Source organism: Puma concolor, chromosome B2 (assembly GCF_028749965.1).
Source record: "Puma concolor isolate L17-30 chromosome B2, mPumCon1.1.hap2, whole genome shotgun sequence".
Classification (NCBI taxonomy): domain Eukaryota; kingdom Metazoa; phylum Chordata; class Mammalia; order Carnivora; family Felidae; genus Puma; species Puma concolor.
Genome location: NC_141671.1, coordinates 55,224,272 through 55,239,627, shown reverse-complemented (window position 1 = coordinate 55,239,627; position 15,356 = coordinate 55,224,272). Strand labels below are relative to the sequence as shown.

Below are 15,356 nucleotides of genomic sequence, written 5' to 3'. Positions count from 1 at the left end.
AGGACGGTGGTTGTGATCCGGCCTTATCTGATCCCGTGCGCTGGTCTTTGCTCTCCGAATGCGGACCATCCCTACGTGAGCAGGTGATGTGGCAGTGATTAGGTGGGGCTGTTATAGGACCAGCCCCACTGAAGGTAGGACAAAACAAAAAGTACAAGCTCTCCCAGGCCCAGCATTCCTTTATGAATTTCCAGGCCAACCCCCTACTTAGTGTGAGACAATTTTCCCTCTTTTTAGGAGAGTTTCACACAGCCAGGCTTGGAGGTTACCAGTAACGATGCTTGCTGTGGTTTACTCATTTTAGCAAAGACTTGGTAGTTAGACACCCTCCATTTACTTGCTATTTACCTGAGACGTTATTTCACATTTCGTTTCACTAGTTAATCAGATGTTTTATTGCACCATAGATGTTTTCTTGGACTCTGGTTGCTTGAAAGCTTTAATTGAATTATTACAACATCACTATAATGTTGCACAGTGAGTAATCCCACTGCATGTAGCCCTGGAGGGTGGGTGAGAACTCTCTTCTCAATTTAGGATACTTAAGAGAATAAATTTACCAGTCAGATAATCAAGAGGTTCCATTTCTGTCTTTTCACTAACTAGCTGTGTGGTTCTGGAAAACTCTCTTAACTTCTCAGCATCTCAGTTTCCCCATCTGTAAAATAGTACCTTGCAGGGTTACAGTGGGAGGGGAAATTTACAAGTAATTATGTAAAAAGAAAAAAAAAAACAAAACCAAAAAACAACCCACTTAGCTCATAGTAAATATTCTGTAACGGGTAGCTACCATTACAGGTTATAAAATTGAATTTAAAAATGTGTAAAAATAAAAATCTTTGCACAATTTAAATGAAGTCTTAATTCAACTAATTAATTCAAACTTAAAGGAAACAACATAAACTCTGTTATGAAGCAACATTTTTGAATATCTGCTTAATTAAATAGAATAACTCATTTAGATGTGACAAAAATAAATAATGGTCAGGGTGCAAACATCAAAATTTAGGATTTTTATTTTAAGAAGAAGAGATTACCAGCTCCATACAAATAAGTGATAGAACCAAAATAATCCTGTTATGAATTACTTTATTTACCATTAGGCATTTTAGCTAAAACACAAATGAAAAAATGCGATAGGACTATGTCTTGTTTAGTTATCTCTCAGTTAAGCATTTATCCTGTGCTTGCATTTGGTTAGGAAAGCTGGGGACAGTTGTTTAATGCTTTAACTCATTTCACACAATTCCTAATCCAATTTGACATCTTGTCTATACTTCATATTTGCCTAATCTGCTAGCATATGAACTCTTTGAGGACATGAACCATGTCTCTCCTTTTAGGGCTGTATCCCTACTGCCTGGTATATAGTGGGTTCTTAATAAATATTTATTGAATGAATAAAAAAATTTCTCAGTGTGTGCCAGTTCTCATAAATTGGCAAATAGAACCCAGAGTTGGGCAGAAAAAAAAAAATGCACATTCTCAGGATATTGCTTGGAATTCAACATTTGCTGAATCTCTTTCCAGCTTTTAAAATTGCCCTGGAGTTTGTATTAAAAATGTAAGTCACTAATTATAACAAAATGAATTTGGTTAGAATGTTTTTTTCTCAGGAAATTAAATACAGTATTAGCTTAATTTGTTGATGGGCTATCTGTGTGTCTTTCTGTACCAAGTTTCTTTGGTAAACTACTCAAAGAAAGTTATGTGAACATCCCAAGTGCATGAGAGTGCCACATTTTTTCACTGTTTTATGCTTACCACAAATAAAACATTTTCCTTTAAGGAAAACATTGGGAATTATTTTTTTTTTTTACTCCCTTTTTATCAAAATGCCATTTCTTGTAGGATTTTCTCCTTGAGAAATACCTCTGAATTTTTTGGATTCCAGCTTTTCAAAAAATTAGAATTTGAGTAGCATAATGGATATTCTTGTTGTTTTTTAGCAGTAGCTGCTGCAAAATATTTCTCAAAGAAAATGTTTTGAGTTTTTGACCAGTCATAATCATACTGAACTAAGAACTTAGTGCCTTCTTCATTCCAATCTCAGTAAGTAGATAATTCACTTTCAGCATTTCCATTGCGGTCAAATAAGGAAAATGAGTTTAGGATATGCTGACTCATTTGGAAATGTGAAAGAGCTTTGGGAAAGCCCTTGAACATGTGAAGAAGTTTGTTAGCCCTGTGCTGCTTTGCTTGGCAGAGGTTATTGCTTCTGCTACCTACATGCTCAGGAAGGAGTCCAACTGGACAGGAAATTTCAGGATGTTCCTTCCCAGATAGTCATACTTGTCCAGAGGGGGAAACCATGGCATCAAGACCCACTTTACTTTGTGAAGAAAGTCACATCCCTCACCTGAGGAGCTCCAGCTTTGTTTTTCTCACAAAGTATATAATAAACAAATTTCTTCAACATGAAGTTAATTTCTTCCTCATGAAGCTACAACTAAATAACATAGATGTTTATAAGATGTTTTGGAAGTGTAACCATCTACCAACACTTGCAAATTCATCTTTACTGGCTTAATAGTCCTCTAAATTTTTCTTAAATGTTTATTTATTTTTGAGAGAGAGAGAGAGAGAGAGAGAGAGCAAGCTCAAGTGGAGAAGACAGAGAGAGGGGGACAGAGGATCTGAAGCAGGCTCTGCGCTGATAGCAGTGAACCTGATGTGGGGCTTGAACTGATGAACTAGAAGATCATGACCTCAGCTGAAGTCAGATGCTCAACTGACTGAGGCATCCAGATGCCCCAACAGTCCTCTAAATTTTAACAATAGTATATGAAAATGTGAAATTATTAAACCATCCAGCAGGGTCTGAAAACTATAACTCCAACTTACCGACAGATATAAAGACCCAATTAGATAGATAGAAATGTGTGTTTTATGTCTGAATATAAAGAACTTGTGTAGTTTTTGTTTTCATAGCAAATGAAGAGAAGTGATTTCACATTGAAGTAGGACACAGTTTAGAAACCCAAGTATTCGATCTGAACATCTAAGAAGTGTACTTTTCCTGAGGATTTATAATGTTTTATGCTGTGACTTTACACAATGGTTAACTGTTACACTGGATTCCTGTGGTAAAAATCAGGCAGTGACAATCCTGATTTTAAGGAAATTTCAGAAAGTGATATGGGTAATTGAGGTACCATGAGATTTCAAGAAAGAGCCTTGGGAGTACTTCAATAGGATGAAGACAATTATAATGCCCTTTGAGAATACCCAGAGTGAACAGTGGTAAATGATCCCTATTCATCAGCTCAGTGGAATAAGGGGAGCCTTGTTTCATATAAGGAAGGGGACGAGTGTGTTGTGTGTCTATCAGGATTTGAGTAAATATCTTCACTTCCCGTTTCAGGTTAAGGAACCAAAAGAGTTAACTTAAGCTAAGCAGTTCTCAAAGAGTCACATAGCAAGATAAGGACTGAGTAAGACAAGAACTCCCTGGCTACATTTTGTCTGCCCTATGGTGTTTAACTGTGTCACTCATAGCTCAGAGAATAATATGCTCAACATTCTCAATGAAAGAGACAAGCTAAATTGAATGAATTTCTTACAAAGCTGAATTAGGTAAATCCTTTAGACTTCCAATGATTATCCAAGTTATTGTAGATGAAAGGATAGTCCACACAAACTCTCTTGGCCTCATTATGTTCTCAGAGTGTTCCTTTAACAAACTGTGCAAGAATAGTCAGCAAAATAACCATATTTCATAGCTTCTCGTTAAACTCGTGTATTTCATTGAGAATTACCCAATTTAGTGAATTAGAGAAAGTGATAGTTTATTATTTAGCTCTCTTTTAAATTGGATTATCTTTACAAATAAATTCTTTGCTTAGAACTAAATTCTAGGTCTAAATTAATTTATACTAATTAAATCAGTCATAAGTTGAAGTCTACACGTGATATGGTATTAATTTAGCTTCACTCAGTCATTTGCAAAATAAATACATTTACATTTTTGTTCTGTACAAAGTGTGACGTTAGATAGTAGGGCTAACCGAAGGTCTGAGGTATAGCCCTGTCCTTGACGATTGCTTCTAGGTCATTTCCAATATCAGTGCTGAAATTGTATAGTTGCTGGTTTCTTCTCTTACGGTAACTGAACTGCTGTGCTGTTTCCAACTATGAATCACAAATGTGGCAAGAGCATCAAAGGCTAGGGTGTACAAGTACAGCCAATACATTTGTAAAAAAAGACAAATTCACCCTGTTCACAGAGCTTTATTATGCCAGAGTCACCACTACCATATAATTTACCCTTATATTAGCTACATGGCAACCAAACAGAATGCTAAAAGAAAAAAAAAGGAGAAAGAATAGAAACCCATTTTTTTCCCCAGTGCAATCCAAGCCCGTTAAATGCATCTAGATAAAAGTTGTAACAAAAGCTTTTCCAGAGAAGTTTGAATCTTTGTCTAATCTTAAGGCTCAAGAGTGACTCTTTTTGGAGATTTGGATTACAAAATAGAACTAGGCTAACAACAAGAGTTGGTTTAAAGAAAGGAAGGTAAGCATAGAGTTTAAAATCCTGATTTGGGGTTCCAGCTGTGCCACTAACTGGGTGATCTTGGTCAAGTCTGTTAGTATCTCTGAGACTTAGACTTGGTGTTCACTGGTAACATGAAGATGATATCTGAAGCCCCTCCAGAAGTAATAGGCCATGTTTCTGCTATGTGCAAAGCATCATGCTAAAAAGGCATCATGTAAAACATGATTCCTGCCTTCTAGGAGATTAAGGCAGATGAAGATAAAGATATAATTAACAAAAATACCAAGGAACAAATTATGTATAGAAAAGGAATGGTTGGAATCGTCCTGGTGAAATGAGTGCTTCTAGCTAGGGTGATCAGAAAGGCCTTGCAGGAGGCGGTGATATTTTCACTGAAGCATTCAGGTTGGGTAGTATCTGGCAAGACAGGAAATGAGAGCAATCCCCCAGCAGAACACGTGAGGATAGGCAAAGATTTAGGAAGGTATGCGCCTGTTTTCAGAGCTCAGAATATGCTAATATGATTAGAAAAAAGGGTTCCTTAGATTGCAAAAAGAAGTGTAGAGGTAGAAATATAAGTGGATGCCAGCTACAATAACAATATTTTTTGCATACTACTTGACAGTTAGCAAAGGACTTTGACATAACATTATTTTGTTTGAACACTTTAGGAAGGCACCTGCCATGAGCCCTCTCAAGAGAAGCAAAAAAATCACTTTTTGATTTCTTTCCCAGCAACTATAGCAAAACAGCCCTATCACTGTTTTTTTGTTTTTTTTTTGTTTTTGTATGCTCAGGGAGAATGGAGAGTCATGTCCACTGCTGCAGAGGGCCTGGGAAAATGAGTGGGTATGGGCTTTTCTGGTCACCCAGAAGCTGCACTTTTGCAGGATAACACGTTTTTCAGGTCCAGTGCTCAAGTATCACTGGGTTGTATCTTGACTGCAGATACCATATGTCCGGGAATTTGTGACATCCTGCTCATGTGTTCAGTGTGGTCATTACAAATCCTAATGCCAAGTATAATAACTTTGCAGGTAATTTGTTATGTACAAGCCCATTTTGAACAGCTTTTGAAATATATTACAGTTTTTTTTTAAATTTTTAATGTTTATTTATTTTTGAGACAGAGAGAGACAGAGCATGAACAGGGGAGGGGCAGAGAGAGGGAGACACAGAATCTGAAACAGGCTCCAGGCTCTGAGCTGTCAGCACAGAGCCCGACGCGGGGCTTGAACTCACGGACCATGAGATCATGACCTGAGCCAAAGTCGGACGCTCAACTGACCGAGCCACCCAGGCGCCCCTATATTACAGTTTTTTAAAGTATTCGAAATATGTCTCTGCTTTTAAACTTCTTCCTTGCAAATATGTCTCCCATAGGAATTATTCTAAGTGTTTATGTCCTCCTTAAATCCTCAAGCCTACTCCTTCACCCTTGGCCTGTGACTTTTGTCTCCTCCTAACTCACAGAGAATATCAGTGCCATCAAGCAATAAACTTTTTGGCTCCTACAAACAAAGTATATCTTAAACTTTCCTCCTAGTCCGATAGACAACCCATCTGTCCTCCTTTCTAGTATTTCATGCTTATGTGGTGAGTTCCTTTTCTTCCTAACTCTTGGGGGATGTTGGTCCATGAATCATCCCCTCCTCTGTTAACTTCTTTTGCTTCCCCTTTGTAGGCTCCTTTCCTTAACACATAAGGATCATTTGTACTGCCTTTTTTTTTGTTTTTAAGTTTATTTATTTATTTTGAGGGAGAGAGAGAGCATGAGCGAGGGTGGGGGGGAGGACAGAGAGAGAGAGGGAGAGAGAGATAATCCCAAGCAGGCTTCATGCTCAGCACGAGGGAGTCCGGCACTGGGCTTGATCTCATGAACCTTGAGATCATGACCTGAGCTGAAATCAAGAGGCAGTCACTTAAGTGACTGAGCCACCCAGGAGCCCCTGTGTTGCCTTTTGAAAACAATACAAACCTCCCTATACCACCAGCTCTTCTCTTGGCAAGAAACATTTCCTGAAAAAGATTCTTTGTCACCTTCTGTTCCTCACCTCTCATTTATTCCTCAACTTTGTGTAATCTGGCTTCTGCCACTGCTACTGAAAATCACTTACTCTTGGGACACCTGCGTAGTTCAGTTGGTTAAGCATCTGACTCTTGATTTTGGCTCCGGTCATAATCTCACGGTCATGATATCACAGTCATGAGATAGAGCCCCTGCATTGGGCTCTGTGTGCTGAGCATGGAGCCTGCTTGGGATTCTCTCTCTACTTCTCTCTCTGCCCCTCCCCTGCTCATGCTCTCTTTCTCCCTCAAAATAAATAAATAATAATAAAATAATAATAAAAAAATAAATAAACAAAAAATATCACTCATTGTTAGCTCATCAGTGATTTCCAAATTGTTAAATATTTCAGCCAGTGGGTTTTAGTGTATCTGCAAGGTTATGCGACCATCACACAGTTTACTTTTAGAACACTTTTATTACCCTCAGAAGAAACTCCATACCTGTAAGCAGTCACTCCCACTCCCCCTTCCTAGTTCCATCCCCCAGCCCTAAGCCACAACTAACCTACTTTTTTATCTTAATGGATGTGTGGGGCCTTAGTTTTGCCTGCCCTATTCAAACTCTCCTTGCAGGATCTAGCCATACTTACTGATCTAGTTTACTTACATATAATGGCTACTCTGAAATCTGTACCTCAAATTCAGACTTCACTCTTGACCTCCAGATACAGACAGTCAACGACTCTTCCCTCATTTTCACATGGAGGTACCATAGGTATCTCAAACTGAACAGTGAACTCATCAGTCCCAAACCCTAACTGCCACTGTTTTGAAGAGTGGCACTACCCTCACCCCTACCCTCTGCAGCTGCTCAAACTAGAAATCTGGAAGATATGACAGATCCCTTCCTGTCTATCCTGTCCGCTTTTAAATCTCTCTGGAGTCTATGCCTCCTTTACTACATCCACTATGGTTACCTTAGTTCAGGCCCTATAATAAGCCTCCAGAGCAGCCTCCCTGCCTCCTCATCCCCAGTCCATACACACTAATTTAATAAGGATCATTCTCAAATACAAATTCTTAAAATTTTTTTTAGTCAGGGAGACAATCTTATTCAAGTAATCCCAACATAAAAATGGATTATTAATAAACAGGGATTTGTATTCTCTCATAGCAAGAAGTCTGGAGATGCTGCAGCCTTTGCTTGAGCTTCATGGTGGCAGGATGGCTAGCATGGCTCCAGACATCATGGCCAAATTCAAGGAAGGGAGAGGAAGGGACAGGAAGGATATTCATCAGGATCAAAATTTTTGCAGAAGCCTTTCACACTAAGTTTTTTCTTACACTTCACAGGTCAGAACTGCGTCAGAGTCCATCTGAAAGGAAAGCTTGGGATATGAGCTTTTATTTTTCCTAGTTTCTGTAGTAGAGGTAGTCAAGGGAGGAAGGTTGGATAAGCCATATTCCTCTTCTATTTTATATCTTTCAGTGGCTTCCCACTTCCTTCAAGGTAATTCAACGTTTTTTTAGGTTTATTTTTTATTTTTAAGTAATCTCTGCACCCAGTGTGGCTCTTGAGCTTACAGTCCTGAGATCAAGAGTTGCATATTCCACAGACTGAGCCAGCTAGGAGCCCCAAGTTCGACTTTCTTTATTTCTTTTTTTTTTAATTGCTATTTATTTTTGAGACACACACACACACACACACACACACACAATCTGAAGCAGTCTCCAGGCTCCACACTGTCAGCACAGAGCCCAACATGGGGCTCGAACTCATGAACTGTGAGATCGTGACCTGAGCTGAAATCAGATGGTTAACGACTGAGCCACCCAGGTGCCTCCCAAGTTCAACTTTCTTAATATAACATCAAAACGATCCCTATACTGATGTCCTTGTGATAGTTCTATTCTAACCATTTGTCTACAGTTACAATTCTTGAAACAGACCATGACCTTTTAGGATTATTGTTTTTGTCCATATTATTTCCAGCTGAGAAAGCCTCTCTTTCTCTTCCATTCCTCTCATTGCCCACTCACTGCCAATAAAAACAAAAATACTCAGGCACGAAAGGCTAACTTCTGACTTTCCTTAAAAATTTAGTTCATAAGTCATTGCTTTGAGAAACTTTCCTAGCTCCCTCTTCATAATAGTAATTGAGGTTTTTTGTTTGTCTCTTCTGCAAGATTTTGAGTATCTTGAGGGTAGTGTTAAGTCCCTAGTTCTTAGCTCACTGTCTGGCACAGAATAAAGCTCAGTAAATGTTTGCTAAATGATTGAATATTTGATGTTTTCTAAAGTCAGTTTAACTCTCAATTTTCATGGATTCTGTAACTTTCCAAATATTCCTGTATTTGGAATATTTGGAATATTTCCAAATATTCTTGTATTTCCAAATATTCATTTTACTTAAAGAGAAATATATGGTTTTCAGTTTTTTAAATGATTTTCATTTTTTATTTCAGATAGTTATGCCTTAGCTAACATCGTGTGTTTACTTTGAAAATACAGATTCAGGCACTTTTAAAAATGAATTGAAAATATTCCCTGACATTTTTGTTTGTTATTGAAGGGATTTGCATACTTTAATGTGGGAGTTTTGAACAAAAATTTTAATATTTAGTATTTTTACTCCAATTTATAGAATTAAAAGTCAATGTAAGTATATTCTGAATTGTCTTGTAATCAATATACCTTATCGCCAGTATTGTCACTCAGTTCCAGTGCCTGAATTTTATGTTTTGTTTATAATCACATTTGTGTCAAGTGGTATTTTTTTTTTTTTAACATTTATTTATTTTCAAGAGATGCAGAGCGTGAGTGGGGAAGAGGCAGAGAGAGAGGGAGACACAGAATCCAAAGCAGGCTCCAGGCTCTGAGCTGTCAGCACAGAGCCCAACACGGGGCTCGAACCCACGAACTGTGAGATCATGACCTGAGCCGAAGTCGGCTGCCCAACCGACTGAGCCACCTAGGTACCCCTCAGGTTGTATTGTTTTAACTGTCATGATCTTAAGGGAAAAGATTAGGGCAGTTTTAATGTGTAATTTATGCGTTCATGCCACATGAGGGCCAAATGTGGTTTGGTAATCTCTGCTCAACTAGTTTTGAGAAATGTGGTGCTAAATTTGAATAAAGAGCATCAGATCAGAAATACCAAATATATAATACTATTTCATTCCTCTTAATTTCTTTGAAATACATTGTTTAGAGCACAAATTGTAGCATTGTATTGTGGGATGTATGATGTATATATAGAGATTTGACAATATAGTATAGACCAGTACAAGGGAGTAAATGGACTCCCTATATGATTGTAACATTTCTACATTTTATATTAAGGGGCATATTAACTCTAAGTAGAGTGAAAAGTTAAGAATGCACATTATAATTCACAGAATAGCCAATAAAAAACAATGCAAATCTGATAGATAAACCCAAATTGAATCCTAAAAGATATCCAAATGATCCAAAGAAGGAAGGAGTGAAGAAACAAAGGAACAAAAAAACAGAGAGGACAGGCTGAAAATAAAATATAAAATGTTGGACCTAAATCCATATTAATATTGCATTAAATATTAGTGGGCTAAACACTCCAACTAAGAGACAGATTATCAGAATGGATACATAGTAAGATCTGATTGTATGCTGTTTATAAGAGATTTACTTAAAGACCCAGTTAGATTGAGAGTGAATGGATGGAAAAAATAAATGATGCATATGATAATGAAAAGAACGTCACAGTGGCCATATTAATATTAGATGAAATAGGTATCAAGGCAAATAGAGATAGGTAAAGAGGGATGTTCCATAATGATAAAAGGGCTAAATGTTCTGGGAGACATAATCATGTATGTATCTAATAATAGAGCCTCAAAATACATGGAGTAAAAATTAGCAAATTTAGAGGTAATTTTAGGGGCACCTGGCTGGCTCAGTCAGTAGAGCATGTGACTCTTGATCTCAGGGTTATAAGTTCAAGCCCCATGGTGCGTGTAGAGATTACTTAAATAAAATCTTAAAAAAATATAGAGGGAGAAATAGACAATTTTGTTATCATGCTTGATGATTTTAACATTCTTTTCTCAGCAATTGATGGAATATGCATAGAGTAAATCAATAGAAATATAGGTGATGTTACTAACCCCATCAACTATCATTAACTAACTGATACTTATAGAACATCATACTCACATGACTCATTCACAAAGGCAGACTATATTCTGGGCCATAAAATGTTTGGAACTAAATGGTAATGAAAACACAACATCTCAAAATAGTGGGATGCAGCCAAAGCAGTGCTTAGAGGAAAACATATAGCTTTAACTGCTTATATTAGAAAAGAAGAAAGATATAAAATCTTACCAATTTTCAATTTTAAGTAGCTAAGGGATAAAAAGGACAAAGTAAACACAAGGTAAGTAGAAGGAAGGAAATAATAAAGAGCAGACATGGATAAAATAGAGAAAAAACATACAACAGAGAAAATAAAGTTGGTTCTTTGAAAATATCAAGAAAGTATTTAAATGTCTAGCTAGACTGATCAAGAGAAAAACAAAAATCACTGTTGTGATACATGGAAGAGGGTTTGTAACTATAGAACCCACAGACATTAAAAGACTAAGAGCATATTCTACACAATTTTATTCTACACAACTTGACAATGAAGATGAAATGGACAAATGTCTATATATAGCCTTCAGTTTTCCATCCTGAGCATATTTCATCATGTCTTAGAACTGCTGTAACTCCCAGATCTTGAATTCTGAAATATCTCTGATTACACAACCTCCTTTCTCTGTACTTCATCACATATTCCTGATGAGTTTCTTCCTTACCTTCATCAAGACCTCTGGTCTCAGTCTCTCCTAACTTTCAGCCTATCTGACTTAACTTCACTTGCCCTTCTGCTCAGTACAGACCCTTAGCTGACTGTATAAAGAAGTTTTTACTGTTATTCTCACTTTGCTCTTGCAGTGACTTGCTCTGCCACCAGTGACTTTGACAATTCCCAGACCTGAGTCAATCTCATTGACCCCTTTTCTATTTCTGTGCCTAGGAGGTAGAGATTGACAGTTTGGGCTATGCCTGGCTGGGCAGTGGTTCTGGTCTGAGTCAGGCTTGGCTCATTGCAGCCAGAACTCCTGTGTCTTTGGTCTGCCTCAGGCACATTCAGTTTTCCTCGACAGGTCTCTCCTCTTCCAGTAAGGCAACCCAAGTTGGTTCACTTGTGGCTAGATTTGGGTTCCAGATGTGGAATAAGCGAAGCCTCTTGAGGTCTAGGCTCTGAACATATGTAGTGCCTCTGTTCACACATTATTTTGGCCACGGCAGGTCACAGGGAGTGGGGGAAATAAGAGTCCTGATGCAGAGAATTGTGGTCACATTTGCAATCTACCATAGGTAATCTTTTCATTTCTCTCTGGTTTGCTTGTGTACTACACTCCTCAAAGCACTCATTTTAAGGTTTTTCTATTGTTTTCCCTGGACAGCCTATTCCAATATCTCAGATTTCATATATGTGTAAATTACTTCCACCTGAAATTTCTAGCCCTGGCTTAATTTTTCAACATTTTTTGACATATAATTTCCAGTTTTAGAATATTTTCCATCACCTCAGAAAGATTTCTCATGCCTATTTGCATTTAATTCCTTTTCTCACCTCTCACCCTATAGTGGTTCTTTTTTTTTTAATGTTTATTTTTGAGACAGAGAGAGAGAGAGAGAGAGAGAGAGAGAGAGAGAGAGAGATGCAGAGAGAGAAGGGGACGGGGGATCTGAAGCAGATTCTGCACTGACAGCAGTGAGACTGACGCGGGGCTCAAACTCACGAACCTCAAGATCACGACCTGAGCTGAAGTTGGACACTCAACCAACAGAGCCACCTAGGCTCCCCAACCCACCCCTCACCCCATAAAACCTCTGATCTACTTTCAGTATCTATAGATTTGCCTTTTCTGGACATTGAATATAAGTAGAGTCATATAACATGTAGTATGTAGGCTTTTTGCCTCTGGCTTCTTTCATGTAGCTTAATGTTTTTGAGGTTCATCCATGTTGTAGCATATTTTAGTACTTTGTTGTTCATTTTTGTTGCTGATTAGCATTCCATTCTATGAATATACCACACTTTGTTTATCATTCACCAGTTAATGGACATTGAATTCCCCCGCTCAGTTTTTAGCTGCTTATAAATAATGCTGCTATGAATATTTGCTTAAAATCTTTGTGTGGACATATGTTTTCATTTATCTTAGGTAGATATACCTAGGAGTAGAATTGCTTATTTATATGATAAAATTATGTTTAATTTTTAAAGAAATTGTCAAACTGTTTTCCAAAGTGGCTATACAATTTAATATTCTCACCAGCAATGTATGAGGGTTCTAGTATCTTCACATCCTTGGCAGTACTTATTATTTTCTGCCTTTTTAATTATAGCCATTCTAATGGGTCTGAAGTGGTATTCTACAAATTTAATTTGCGTTTCCCTGATGACTAATGATTTTGAGCATCTTTTCATGTTCATATGGTTCAAATCTTTGGCCATTTTTATTTTATTTTACATTATTTTTTAAAGTGTATTTATTTATTTTGAGAGACAGAGAGACAGAGAGAGAGAGAGAGAGAGAGAGAGAGAGAGCAGAGGAGGGGGAGAGAGAGAGGGAGAGAGAATCCCAAGGAGAGAATTCCAATCCCATGTGGTGGGATCATGACCCGAACCAAAATCAAGAATTGGACGTTCAACTGTCTGAGCCACCCAGGCACCCTGGCCACTTTAATTTTTATTATTTTATTAAAATACTGAGTATTTCACCTGTATTTTTTTGTCTCCCACCATTTCCATTTGTCTGACCACCACTACTACAATATCCTGTTGTAACATTCCATACATACTTAAAACCAAGCAAAGCATGGACTTCCATCTTTAAAAATTAAACAGGCATTTTGGGGGTGCCTGAATAGCTCAGTCAGTTAGGCATCCAACTCTTGATCTTGACTCGGGTCTTGATCTCAGGGTTGTAGGTTCAGGACCCGCGTTGGCCTCTGCACTGGGTGCGAAACCTACTTAAAAAAATATTAAACAGGCATTTTGGACAACACAGTCTTGGCAATGGAACCTGGACTACATTTATCAAACATAGTAGGGAAAGTTTTCACTCTGCATCATAAAAAGGACAGCCAGATAGAAACTTTCACAGCAGTGAAATAAGATGGGAGAATTTTAACAAACTGTTTAGTTTATTAAAAAGAGACTTCCTGGGGCATCTGGGTGGCTCAGTCAGTTAAGCGTGCCACTTTGGCTCAGGTCATGATCTTGCGGTCTGTGGGTTCGAGCCCCGCATTGGGCTCTGTGCTGATGGCTCAGAGCCTGGAGCCTGCTTCGGATTCTGTGTCTCCCTCTCTGTCTCTGCCCCTCCCCCACTCATGCTCTGTCTCTCTCTCTCTGTCAAAAATAAATAAACATTAAAAAAATGTTTAAAAAGAGACTTCCTCAGGGGCGCCTGGGTGACTCTGTCAGTTAAGGGGCTGGCTTTGGCTCAGGTTATGATCTCACGGATCTTGAGTTGAGTTCGAGCTCAGCATCAGGCTGCTGTCAGAACAAAGCCTGCTTCAGATCCTCTGTAACCACTTCTCTCAGCCCCTCACTGGCTAGTGCTCACCCTCTCTCAAAAATAAATAAACATTAAAAAAAAATAGATTTCCTACACTGCCAGAGATCTTGAATATGCCACCTGGCCAGTCATCCAAAGCAATTCTTCTCATAATTGATGACTTTGGCTTCCACTTTGGGAAGATAACTACCTTTTTCTGAACTTATTTGGATTTTGCATTATTTAATGTCTTCTACGGAAGTAGGTCCTTTCTGTGTTTTAAGGGTTTTTTTTTTCTTGTTTTTTTGAAGGATTCTTAACCTTTTGATCTTGGTGTTAATGGTCTTGAGTTTTTTCCATTCTTGGTTTGATTTCTGTACATTTTTGGCTGGAATATTTCATATAGATTTCTTTACTGGGGTTTTCCCTTTAGCTCTCTCATCAAAATCATCATCATTATCATCATCTTCCTCCTCCTCTCCATCATATCATCATCTTCATTAACAACAAGTTTTACCTTTTTCTGTGGAACTTTACTACCACTTCCAGGGACAGATCGCTTTCCAGGTATATTTAGGAGTTTCACATCTTCCTCCTCTTCATCTTCTGACTGTGCATCTTCCTACATAGTACTAAATGCTATCCACAGAAATGCACAGCCTTGAATCACAGACCACAGGTGGTGTTATGCCAAAGCATCCAAAGGAAATCATTGACTGTACAGACATTTTCAAAATTGTCAGTGTTACTGTAATTGGGCTGCCTTCATAATTCATTGTCTCTGCCTCAACATTGTACAATTCATCTTTTTTTTTAGACTGAAGATCAGATATATTTATTATCACATACATATAAATTAATGAAACATACCAATGAAAAGGTAAAAGGCTATATAGGATTTAACAAAAAATAATGAACAATGGGTTATGTCCTACATATAAGAATCAAACATTTATATAATGTTCTCAAAATAAATCGTGTAGAGGAACAGATTAATGACTTAACTTGATTTTATTATTTATTTATTTAATGTTTATTTTTTGAGAGAGAGAGAGAGAGAGACAGCACATGAGCGGGGGAGGGGCAGAGAGAGAGGCAGACACAGATCTGAAGCAGGCTCTAGGCTCTGAGCTGTCAGCTCAGAGCCTGACACAGTGCTGGAACCTACAAACTGTGAGATCATAACCTGAGCCAAAGTCTGATGCTTAACTGATTGAGCCATCCAAGCGTCCTTTATTTTTTATTTTTAAGT

General features: G+C 37.9%; 1 protein-coding gene and 1 pseudogene across 19 annotated transcripts in view; one reads left to right on the top strand and one right to left on the bottom strand.

Moving 5' to 3' along the window:
* DST (dystonin) overlaps nucleotides 1–15,356 on the top strand; it is a 502,305-nt gene that overhangs the window by 1,410 nt on the left and 485,539 nt on the right. The gene's annotated exons all lie outside the window — the stretch shown is intronic.
* LOC112862184 (nucleophosmin pseudogene) lies at nucleotides 14,197–14,889 on the bottom strand (annotated as a pseudogene).